Below are 12,722 nucleotides of genomic sequence, written 5' to 3'. Positions count from 1 at the left end.
AAGTGTGAAAAGGCTGGGGAAAGACATGTCACCTCCAACACAGCATGACACAAACACCTAAGGAGATGTCAGAGAGATGGCCAAAATTTTAAGTTTAACCAGAAGGTCTGAAATAGAGCGGTAGATCTTTGAGCCATCTGCACTGAGATTTGGAGTTGAATTTCTGAATTAGATTACTGAGATATAAAGAATAGAGCGGGAGGGGAAAAAAGGTTTGAAGGGAAAATGAGGATGAATCTTTGAAGGACAAGCTGAAGGAACAATTAGAAGGGTAGGAGGAGTCAAATGAAAGTTAGACATGGAGAAAATGCAGTTGGGATTGTGGTCATGGGGTTCAGTTAAACTGGAGAAGTGAGAATGTTCAGCTCGTGAGATGATAAAATTAAAGAGTATGACACAGTAGTGAAGGAAGTCAGCTTAGTCATGGGACCTCTGCAAGCTGTGCTATACAGCACGAGCAGAGAGGGTTAAAGGGTGTTGGGGGGCAGCTGGGATAGGAAGGAGTTTGCTGGAGAGGGAAAGTGGCAAGAGTTGAGGACTGAGATAAGCCAAGCTAGGAGAAGATCAACAAGTGCATCAATGAAACTAGGGCAGGGAGGTCACTGAGAAGGCTGAGGGGAGAAATCAATGCTAATGGTCTGCAGCAATCCCACATGACAATTTGGGGTGGGGTGCTGAAGGCCAATGAGGAAAGAGCAGATGCTGGAACTGGGAGTGAATTCTGCTGCTGGGTTTAGAGACAGTGAGTAGAGCAGGGGCGGGCAATTGTTTTGGGCGGAGGGCTGCTTACCCAGTTTTAGCAGGCTGTTGAACACCACATGGGTAGCCCCACCCTGTGATAGGTGCCCCTCCCCCTGGTCACCATCTTGGGTCCAATGTCTCAATGTCTTGGGACCAATGTCCCAGGGCCAGCACTGGTGGGGCCCAGAGCAGGGCACAGGCTGGCAGGGGTCTGTGGAGCCAGGCTGGGGTGCACCAGCAGGCAGGTGGGAGCTGGTCCGGCTCCATAAAGCCCCTGCCAGCTGGGACCCATGCTTCTGCCACCCTTCTCTGGGCCCCACCGGCACTGGCCCTGGGACACGGGTGCAGGCCCTGTGCTCCCACTGGCTCCCTATCCGCTCACACCCAGTGCCACCCAGCCCCGTGGTACAGGCAGGGGGCAGCGCACTGCCCTGGCCCCGGGTGGGCAGAGAAATATTAATTTTTTTAGGGGCCCTGTGGGCCAGATCCAGTCCACAGGCTGTATTTTGCACACCTGTGGAGTAGAGCTTGATAAAGACCAGGCTGAGCTACATGAGGTCTTCCAGTATCCTCTGTCACCCAGCGGGTATGCTAGGCAATTCTGCCTTTTATAGTCCATGTTTACTTTTTGATTTAATATCTTTTCTTTCTGCCTCTGCTAATTAACTTATAAATAATAAGTGTAATTGCATCTGATGCCTGTTGAAGGGGGCACCATCAGCTTATAGATCCCAATTCTTTGAGAATATCTGAAGTACTGCTCTGACAGTTGTTCTTAGTTACTGTAAACTGAAAAGATTAGAGAAAAATTGCCGTTTCATGCTGTCCTTTTCAGTTTATTTAATTGTTGCCTTTGAGAGCAGTTTTGTTTATAGACCATTTCACTGCCTCTATATAAGAAGTCAGTTTTTCCTGTTTGTGTGGGCTTTTCACACAGGGCAAGGGGATGGTGGGGGCTGGGGGGAGGGAAATGTTACTGTAAAGCCACAGGCACTGGGGACCAGTACCTGAAACTACTGCTAATTAGGGTATTACAAAAATGGCTGAATTTAAAGAGAATTTTGAGTAGAATTTGGCAGATGTTCCTTTAAATTGGTGCATCTTCCTTAAAATCATGTAAGCAGGCTTCTGCCTTAAGGGACACTGATGCAGAAGATAAGTACAGCCTGGGGACTGAGCCAGACATGGTGGTATGATTTTTCCTTCTCTATATGGTAACCAAACCAGCTGCTTTGGTTAAAGTGATTGGTAAGAGAGTTGAGGGTCACAGGAAATCTAGGTGAACCTAGGTTTCCAAATTGCCTTCTCTCAGCATGCCCTTGTGTTGAGTTGGGTCTTTTCCTCTTGCCCATGTGCTACCTGGCACTCTGTTTTCAGTGAAATGTAAGCTTGAAAAGATGTCATTTGGAACCTACGATTGTTCAATTTAGATCTTCTTCTGTTTTGCGTAGCTGTATTATTTTATTAATGACTGTGGTAAACCCTTACCAGAAAGCAGTTAAAATCCTTTGATTCAGCTGAGAATTGCAACTGGTCAAAGTCTACTTTGTTATGTGAACAGTGTGAATATATCAATATGGAACTGAAAGGGCATCTCCTGGGTTATCAAGTCCTTTCTTGCTGGTGGAAGCAGCGATGTCACATAATCCCATTCACAAACTGATCAAGTACCATCTTAAAACCAGTTGGTGTTTGCCCCAGCTACTCGTATTACTCCAGACCTTTGCTTTTATGGTGGTTATGGGCCTTCTCATTTCCTGATTCATTTTTATTGTTGGCCAGTTTGTTCCCATTTGTTATTGTGCTGGCATTGTGTGTTAGCTGAGCTTGTTCTTTTCCCTCTGTGCTCCACCCCCCGTTGCTGTCCACATCATTTCTGCAGAATTTAGTTAGGCCCCTTGGTTTGTGTGGCTAAACAAGCCAGGCTGTCTTAGTCTCCTCTCATAGGATAGATGCTCCGTTCCCTGTTTCTGCACCTGTTCCAGTATGAAGCCTTTTTTTTCTTGACTAGAATTGTGCACATCACTTCAGATGAGGTTTCACCAGTTGCAGTTGCCTAATGGTTTCTTATTTTCAGTAAAAACATGACTAACAAGTCCTAGGTTTGCTTCTATATGTTTTTCACAGTTTCATCACAGTGGTGGCATATAGTTATCTTGTGGTTGGCTGCTAACCCCCCCCCCCCCTTCTGTCTTGTTTGTAACTAATGAACCTCCTGTTTATAGGAAATATTCTTGTTAGCCCCAAAGAGCATGACCTCGTGCTTGATGCTCTTGACCTTCATCTCATTTGCGTTGCGCCAGTGCTCAAGGTATCTCAGTACTTCCTGTTTGATATTGGCATCCTTCTCTGTATTGACAACTCTTTCCATCTTTGTGCCTACTTTTTGTTCCTGGGTCATAATGAAAAATATCAACCAAGCTTGGTCACAAAATCATCCTTCAGAAACTCCACTAGGAATCTCTGCAACCTTCTACTTGTCCTTTCAACATGAGCACTGTCATTCCAGTTAGCAAGTCCCTTTTAATCCCCACTTCTCCCAGTTTACCTCATGGTATCAAATGCTGTAATAGTAAAGTCTGTATAGATGAGTCTGCCTCGCTTCCCTTGTCTAGAAAAAAGATAGCTTTCGTTCATTAGAAAAGTGATCTGGTATCCTTAGGTAAACCCATGGTCATTTAACCCATTTTCCTTTTGTCTCCTTGTCTTTATTAGTTATTCTTTCCTGAAAACTGTGTTCTAAAGCTCTGTGGGCTATTCAGCTTCGACTAATGGATGTGAAGTTGCCTAAAACACCTCTTTCCTTTTAAATATAAATATTGCATCTGCTATCCTCCAGTGATGTGGATCCTCTGCCAACATAGATCTATCAATGTAATTCCATGTGCCAGTTCTTTCACATTTCTGGGATGGAGATTAGCCAGTGTGAGAGCATTATACTCTTCAAGTTTTGGTTTCACCCCAAATGTGGTAACTTTCATTTCTATATCCTCATTTCGTAGCCATCCTGCCTTTGCCTTATAAGTGGCATTATCATCTTTATTGAAAACTGGGGAAGATGATTTCATTTAATTTGGGGGCCATGTGTCGGTTATCTTCATTGTCAACTTCATTCTCACTGCTTGGCAGCTTGGTTGTCTATATGGCAGAAGAACCTTTTATTGTGCTTTGTATTAGGTCTGAACATTGTCATTTTATTCCTATGCTTCCAGACCTAAAATTGTTCTTTGAACAGTGTGTTTTTTCAATTCTTTGTGGGCTCTCTTCTTTCTACTATTATCTTAATAGTACACATACTCTTCCCTCAATTTTTTTCTCTCTTCCACATAAGAAGTGTCTTTGAGTTCTTCAGTTCAGCTGACTTCACTTAATTTCTTTTAATTTCCTGAAGTTTTGCCCTTTGGAATTTAAAACTTTGTATGTATTTTTAAGCTTACATTTAATTTAAACTGAATCAATTCATGATACCACGATTCAGAGTTGTTATCTGCAGTCAACGTGTTTATCATGTCCACATTTTACAATTTCCAGTTCTAGTTATCTTTCTAGTACCTCTTTCATTGACTTCAGCAAGGTCTAGATTTCATATCAGGAGTGTCTATTGGTAAGTGTGCAGATCCTGTTGTGCCTGGGGGACTGTGTGCACATAATTGAGGGATGAATTAACCCTACTAGGCAAAGAAAACTGAGAGACTAATTAATCTCTAATCTCTGACACTTTTTTTTTCTGATGTAAGTTATTCAGTCTTGCCTATCAATCCATGCATGCAGAAGAGTCGTCATATTGGAAAATTCTAGTGTTGACCATAAGTAATCTGATCATTCAAGACAGGGTGGTCCAACTTCTAAGTGTCCAGAGGCGGCAGGTGGTGTCGCATCCCACCCGCCAACATGCCATGGGAGCTGCATACACCCTAGGTGCATGAGGCTGCCTCTCCCCTTGCCCTTGCCACTTCCACACTGCATGGGCATCTGTTGTGTTGTGAGAGCCGCCTGAGCTACCCCTCCTGCCATGTGGTGGGCAATTCCCACTGCACTGTGCCAGCGTTTTTAGTTCTGTGTGGAGACCCCAGTTCCCCCTGAACCACCTGACCACAGGGTTTCTCAGCCCCACAGGCCATTCCACCCCTCACCCAGAGCAGACAGCAGAAGCTGTAGGAGCAAGGGTGAGGACTCTGGCCCACAGCACCTAGAGCAGGGGTGGGCAAAATGTAGGCTGCATGTGGCCCACCAGGCCATTCTATCTGGCCCACTTGGCCTCTAAAAATTTAGAAAATAAATATTCATCTGCCCCTGGCTGCTTGTCATGTGGCCCTCAACGGCTTCCCAAAACTCAGTAAGCGGCCCTCCACCCCAAATAATGGCTTGCCCCAATCTAGAGAGCAAAGCGGGAAGTGGTGCTTGGAGCATGAGCTCAAGGGCCACATGCAGCCCACAGGCCAGCAGTTGGACAGCCCTGCCTTAAGAAATGAAAAGTCCACCTGTTGGGCATGTCAACCCCTCATTGTGTGCATTTCAAAGGCATTCAGAAATAGTATTGTGGTATTTATTTATGAATATTTGAACATTTAAACATGTCCTTTAATTCATCATTGGAAGGTTTAAAAATTCTTTCTTGTCTCAGAGGTGGTCTGAAGCCTGAAAACATATTTATAAATGAGAGACTCTAATTTTCATCCTACTGTAAAGATCACTTATTTTCACAGGCAAGTTTGGAGCAGTTTAGATTTCTGCTAGGTGCTGGGCATAAAGTGTGTTAGGAATCTTTTCTGATTTAAAAAAGACAGAGGTCAAGATTTGTAGGCACAACGTTTTACCCTCTTTACCCCCCTTAGCAAAGTCCATATGATGCTTTTATTTTCTCCCTGCCAACCAAGTCTTCCAGGGTTTTCACCCTCTTTTCTTTCTCCCTGGTCCTTGAGAATTCAGCAAGACCTTCCCTGGCACCCAGCATGCACGAAAAAACTACAGTGATGCAATGTGAAGGAGGGGATTTTGGTAAGGAAGCACATTTCAACTTCAACCTACTAATTTGAGGGGAAATTTAAAAAAAAAAAAAAATACAATTACATTCGCTCTCTTCCAGCCATCATTAATGTTTCTAGGATGTAATAAAGATGGCATAAATTCAGGCTGCTGACAGTCAGACTGGGTTAATGTGTTCTGGATGCACTCTGCTTTGCTTATAGCTCTGCATTATCAGTGACTCTGTGGGATGGGAAGCACATATGTAAACCAGATATTCTGCCATTGCTTGGTGAGAGAGGTGATTAGGGTGATGAAGGCTTGGCTGTGACTGTATGTTCACCAGCTGGAACAATCATTTAGAGGGTAATTACTCTGGAGGCATTAGAAATTAAACAAAAAAGCAGCTGTGTGTTCCAGAGGATCTACACCTTTTGGTATCTGGAAGGCACGCTATTTAGGGTTCTCCTGGAAATGAGTCATAGCCCTGCAGTTCAGGTCAGGTCTGGACTTCCTTAAAATTTTAAGGCATTCAATACTAAAAATAAGATAACACCAAAATAACCTGGCTTAAATCCTTCAGCCTAATGTTCTCATTTTTTGTAGGAGAGTGTTTTATTGATCTGCTGATGTTCCCACTGCCAAGTAAGAAAGTTTGTACTCTGTCTTTTGACTGCTCAAGAATTTTTCAAAGAAATGTTTTCATCCCTTTACACACTTTCTCCTCCACACAGAATATCCTTTGAGTTTTAAATTTACTCACAGCTTTACTATTAGCAGACTTTTCCTCCAGGTAGACCTCCAGATACAGATTAATTTCCATTGTATTGCGTGCTTGGTGATCCTGTTATGCATAAACATTACTACTCAAGTGTCTCCCTCTTCATCTCTTTCTTAATCTGCATTCACAGACTTCTGGATGTTGCAGTATTTTGGTATATGGTACTGAGGACCGAGTAAGATTGACTATCCTGAGCCTTGTTGATCTGATGAGAATTTCCCAGTTCCACTCCCTCTTGCCTCCCTTGCTGCATGGTTCTGGCATGGATTAGTAGTGGGGCTTTCAGCACTTTCATCCATTCTGCCCAAGCTTAGAGTTGGAAACGTAAGATGTTTTCCAGAGAATGTGGTTCTTCTGCTCTTACTAAACTGTGTGTGTGTGCAGGCAAAAGTTTTGATTTGGCATCCAGGGTTTCAACAGGTTTTCTGAACCTACCCACTGGTTTTTCTAGAGTTTCATGTGCTGCAATTTAAAAAAAATTGTGATATATGAATACTGTTTTCTAGCAAAAATGAAGTCAGTGAAATTAGTCCATTTCCTTAGCAAGGATGGAATTCTCTCTACATTTCCCTATAACTTTCCTTCCTCACAGCTGTAATCCTCCTGTGTGTCACACTTGCCCTTCAGCTTTTCTTCTCTGCTAATCTTCGGATTCGTTCTGCTGCCGTTCCTAATCCACAGGAGTACTTGCAACTCCTGGGGAAATCTTTGGCAGGAAGCTTTTCTTGGATTTGGGTAACATGGATTATTTTGTGTGCAGTGCTCAAAATCAGCAGTTGTCTTTCTAGCATCCGTGAAGAAACCTAAAGTGCTTAACCGCTTGCCTGCCAGAAACTGCATCTGCATTCACCCAGAAGTCCTAATGGAAAAGCTTAGTATGATGATGGATACAGATGTTTCTACATGTTTTACAGTTGCCGGAAAAATCTTTTACGCAGCCACCAAAGCTCTGTATCTAAAAGGATGAGATGTATTAGTGAGGGAGGTGCAGCTTACATGTGTCTCTCTTTTCCTTTTAAAAAAAAAAAAAAAAAAAAAAGTTGTAACTGGGATTTGGTTCAGAGCAGTGCACTGAATATTCTCACTAGATGAAACATATTCCTAGCAGACGGACAAATGCACAAAAATTGATGAGGAGATGCAAAATGATGACCCAGATGACAACAGAATTTACAAAGGATGAGTAATAAATTAGGTGCTACATAGATATGTTTCTCCTGGAGTCGCAGTACATAAATGAAGGCTGTTTGGGAATGTGAGGTCACAGGTGGGATTGAAAGTATCTGACCCAAGTGGAAATTATTAAGAACACTGTTTAAATCAGTTGTTTTATGTCCTGCCCTCTGCTGCAGGGGAGAACAGTTGTTCTCCCTCCTTTTTTTTTTTTTTTATGGCAGCATTTCAAATATTTGAAAACTGCTCTCATATTTCCCTCCAGCCTTAATCTCCCTTTCTGTAAACTAAACACGCCTAATTTGTGCACTTGCATTCCAACCCATTTATCACCTCTGTCTCTCGCCTCTGCATCTTCTCCAGTTTCTCTACATCCTTCTTGAATTGCAGAGCCCTGTAGCTGAGTGCTAGCCAATGCTGTACAGAGTGGCACTGTTGCTCCTCTGCCTTACATGCAGTATTCCTGTGAATGCAGCCCAAATGTGCAGTTGTCTTTCTGGTGAACTAACATTACTGATTTGTGTGGAGTCGGTGATCTACTAAGATCCACCAGAGCCTTCTCAGCAGTGCTGGTGTCTGGCCATGCCCTCCCCCACCTCTCCCGGACAAACCTGCAAGGGCTGCTTTCCTCCCTCTTCAGGCACACACTGGCTGGGGTCTGTGCAGGCCTGGGTGGGGGTTTAAACCCCTCCCCAGCCATGCTCAACAGCCAGCCATGGGGCCGCTCCCCAGCTCATCTTCCCTCCAGCCTTCTGGCCACTATTCAGTTGCTTCTCGGTTCAATCTAAGCAGGTTAGACTAACCTGCGAAGACTGAATCAATTCAGGCTTGGGCTTTTTGAATGTCTGTACTTGACTTTAATAGTAACCTTTAAAACTAGATTGGACAGAACAGTACAAAAGAGACTGGTTCCGTAGGAAAAAAAGAACTAGCTGTTAAATGGGTGTTAATCTTAAATCTCTCTTTTGTTCTGTGAAGTGTGAAAAAGTGGTATTTTTCCACTTGGATTTTCTTCTTATTGGAAAGAGTTTCTCTGAGGCTGATATCACTGCTGCTGTTAATGCTAAGGTGTTTGCTTCTCTAGCCAGCCAGGCAGCTGCGAGAGGAGTGCGGGGAGGGAGGGGGAAGGCTACACACTATAGGGGATTTCCTTTCTCAGATATCTGCTGTTGCAGCAGAACTTTAAAGACAAGTTAATTCATTCCTGGGGAAGGTAGCAGGGCAGAGAGGGAGGGACAGAAAGAACCTGATAGTGAAGTTTTTCATTCTTTTGCATTGCAGCCTGCAATGGGTTGGTTTGTATTACCTCTTTGCAGTGGGATCAGCCTGGTGTTCCTGTTACCTTCACAAAGAAAGGTTTATATTCATCTAGGTCTCACTCAGTGCCCTTTGGCTCAGTTAGCCACAGCAGCACGTGCTGAATAGTTGACCTGGTTTTGTAGTAGGAAGACAGAGAGCACTTTCTGACCTTGTTAATTGGTTGAGAAGACCTGTTTTAGTTCTTGAAATATTCTAGGCCAGAGGTTCCCGAACGTTTTCTTATTGTGTACCCCCTTCCAGATTTAGCAGCTGCCCATGTATCCCTAACAGCATACATAGTGGTATTTATTTTGACCCCTTAAATGCCAGTTATTATAATGAAGATTAAATTTGGCATGGCATAGTTTCTCCTGTGTACCCCACAGAGATGCCTTGTGTACCCCCAGGGGTACATGTGCCAGAGTTTGGGAACCCTGTTCTAGACAAAAGGAGGGGTCTGTGTGTTGAGAGACCTGCCTATGGTCCTGCCTGATAAGCTGGTATCTTTCCTCTTGCATCCCTTAATAAATGTTTAGTTACACCTCTTCTGTTTACTCTGGCCCTTACTCCTAACATCACTTTTGCTTGCAGTTAAAATTTACCCTGTAGTTTCTGGGAGTGCTTTGTCGGTTGATGGAGTATACGGGTTCATAGAATCATAGAAGTCGGGTCGGAAGGGACCTTGTAGATCTTCAAGCCTGCCGCCTCCCGCTTGGGCGGGAGAAAAAACTGGACTCAAATGAGTCCATCCAGGTAGTCATCAAGACTCTTCTTAAAGATCCCCAGGGTAGGAGCCAGCACCACTTCCCTAGGAAGTTGGTTCCAGCTCTTAGCCACCCTATCTGTGAAGTAGTTGTTCTTCTTAAAATCACCCATGACCACTACATCCCTTGCCTTAACTGCATCTGCAAGTTGGCCCGAAAATTCCCAGTCCAGCTCCCCCCCCTTGGTTGGGGGGTCTGTAGTAGACCCCCACTGTCAAATCACTCTCCCCACAGTCTCCTTGAATCTTAACCCAGAGCACTTCAGCCTGCCCTTCCTCTGAGCCCATTCTGCTAGCAGAGGATGTGTAGTGTTCCATGACATAGTGCCACACCCCCACCTTTCCTTCCTTCTCTATCCCGCCTGTAAAGCATATAGCTCCTAATGCTAACTGCCCAGAGATGGGATGAATCCCACCACGTTTCCGTTAGCCCTATGACATCTGGGTTTGAACTAGCTATTCTGAGGGCGAGTTCCTCCTGTTTATTCCCCATACTGTGAGCATTGGTATATAGGCATTTAAGGCCTTGCAAGACTGTGTGTGCCACCCCCTGTTTAGGGAGACTGTCTGGACCCCTGTTTCTTACCTTGGCACTCCTTGCCTTTTCACCTGTCCTGCTCGGATGGCGTCTCTTTTGTCTTCCTGTGGCCCCCTCCCCCGGCAAGGCTAGTTTAAAGCTCACCGTACGAGATCAGCCAACCTGGAAGAGAAGACACACTTGTCTTCAGGAGAGAGATGAAGCCCATCCCACCCCAGCAAGTCCCCCGCCTGAAAGCATGGGTCATTATCAAGGAACTCAAAGCCTGCCTGGCGGCACCAGCTGCATAAGCGCTGGTTGACCACACCAATGCAGGCCTCATGTCGCCATCGCCACCTACTCACCGGAAGAAGAGAGGAAAATACCACCTGTGCCCCCATCTCCTTCAGCTCATCTCCCAGAGCCTTGAAATCCATCATAATGCTGTCAGGGTTGCCCCTGGCCACGTCATTCGTACCCACATGGATGACAACCATGGGGTACTAGTCTGCAGGTCAGATGTAGGCCGGGATCCTTTCCGTGATGTCCCTCACCCGAGCCCCAGGCATGAAGCAGACCTGTTGTGTCCAGGGATTGGGCCAGCAGATGGGACCTTCCAGTCCTCGTAGGATGGAGTCTCTGACGACTAGGACCCAGCATTTCTTCCTCCTGGTGTTCGCTCTCTGCCCATTCCCTGTTGTGTGGGGAGTGGCATCGTCCCTGCCAGAGGCCATTCCACCGTCTTCTTCCATCACAGCTGCCAGGGCATCAAACCTGTTCCCCAGCTGAACCTGGGGAGCTTCCACCACTCTAGGCTTAGCAGCTCTGGATTTGGGCACCTTCTTCCACTCCTGCCTTGGATGCGTCTCCTGCAGGGGCTGTACAGTGGGTGACCAGGCCTGCAGAGAATAAAAATAGGCATCAAATTCGTCCTCTGCATCCCTGATCCCCCTCAGCCTGCGCACAGCAGCCTGGAGCTCACTTACCTGCTCCTCCAGGGCCCTAAGTCGTGCCCAGGAGGGACAGGCAAGGAGACCTCCAGGACCCCACCGAGCCCTCTCCACAGACGGGGGCAAGGGGCCACCGACTCCACCGTGAGCTCCGTCTGGGTGGAGGCCTCAGAAGAGCCCATGGTAGGTGGCAGCACTAGGGCGGGGCCCCTGGCAGCTGCGCTCCATGCCTGCAGAGGTGCGCCTGCTGCTTTGCTCCCTGGGGGTGCCTCTCTGTGCAGCTACCTCATGCCCGCCTTATGCGAATGCCGGCACAAACGCTGGCGTGCCCTTACAGAGCGCTGGGTTGATGCTGTCAAATGTTTGGGAAACTGCAGGAATACATCACACCTGAAGTAACTGAACCCCAAGACAAAGTTCAGGGATTCGTAGGGCATGGGGATGTATAGACAAGTGCTGTATCTGATCATTCATTGTTTTTGTATCTTTTCAATTTTGCTTTATGCACCAAAGAGCAGACAGGAGATGGAACCTATGTACTCAGTTGTTCTAACTTTGAACAACCTTTAGACACCATCAAGAGCGTCTGAATACATAAAACACTTTCCCGATGAAGTTCTCTTTGCCAAAAAATCAAAAGTGTCCTTGTAGTAAAACCAAAGTAAATTTTATCTCCATTAATATTATTTCTGACAACAGGGAAAGAAAAAGAATTTTATTTTGCAAATTCTTTCTGTCCCTTCCCCTCTGCTAGAGGAGGCTTTTAAAAGCTGTTCTCCCCAAGGCTAAGTACAGATGATCAGAATGAATTCATTCCGTATTAGGCTGTCTTTGAAGGTTAGTCTAAACTGCACAGATTAAATTTATAGACAACTGGACAGACATTAACTTCTGATTCAGGAATTGCAGCCACTTACCTGCAATAGCTCAGGCCAGAAGCTAGGGGGTGCTAGAGCATGGTTCTCTGGCATGTAGCCAGCATGGACTGTGTTTGGTTCTTCTTCCTGCTGCCCCTAAGGTCTCTGGGATTTGCAGTCCAGAATCATAGCAGCAGGACTCTGCAGAGTTGCTCATCACTTCCCCTTCCTGCTTCCAGGTGCCTCTGGAATTTGTAGTCTATAGTTGCAGCCAGAAGTAAGTTTTTAGCAAGGCAGGGCATCTCTGTACTTGGGAGAAAGGAAGTTTAACTCCTCCTTTCCTGGTACCAGATCCCAAATGGGGTTTGCCTGGGGGGGACGAAGAGGGGCAGTCCCTGCCTCCCCTTTTCCCCCCTCCTACCGCTCCCACCAGCTTCTCTGCTGGAGCAGATGGCACAGAACAGCCCAGGGCTGGAAAGCATACTAGGATGCTGGGGAGGACTGTGATTTTTAATTTTGAATCAGGTAGGGGTCTGGGACAGAAGTTCCATAAACTGGTTTGACCCAAATCAGTTAAGTCTGATACTACATTCAACTAGGTTTATCTTAAACCAGTTTCAGCCATTTTGAAACTGGTTTATGTGAACCAAACTTCTGTTCTGCTACAGGTTTAAAC

The 12,722-nt window shown here is 45.5% G+C and overlaps 1 protein-coding gene and 1 long non-coding RNA gene across 2 annotated transcripts in view; one reads left to right on the top strand and one right to left on the bottom strand.

Annotated features, from left to right (window-relative positions):
• The window catches only part of ITPK1 (inositol-tetrakisphosphate 1-kinase), a 225,481-nt gene that overhangs the window by 99,771 nt on the left and 112,988 nt on the right, over positions 1 to 12,722 (top strand). The window lies entirely within an intron of this gene.
• LOC109321706 overlaps positions 3,704 to 12,722 on the bottom strand; it is a 17,932-nt gene continuing 8,913 nt past the window's right edge. Inside the window, exon 3 of the long non-coding RNA XR_002104147.1 lies at positions 3,704 to 3,715. This is a non-coding gene — a long non-coding RNA (uncharacterized LOC109321706). The remainder of the gene's footprint in view (positions 3,716 to 12,722) is intronic.

The sequence above is a fragment of the Crocodylus porosus genome, unplaced genomic scaffold (genome assembly GCF_001723895.1).
Source record: "Crocodylus porosus isolate Cpor-Errol unplaced genomic scaffold, CroPor_comp1, whole genome shotgun sequence".
In the NCBI taxonomy this organism is placed as follows: Eukaryota; Metazoa; Chordata; order Crocodylia; family Crocodylidae; genus Crocodylus; species Crocodylus porosus.
The sequence above is the reverse complement of the archived record's forward strand: the minus strand, read 5'-3'. Positions and strand labels throughout refer to the sequence as shown.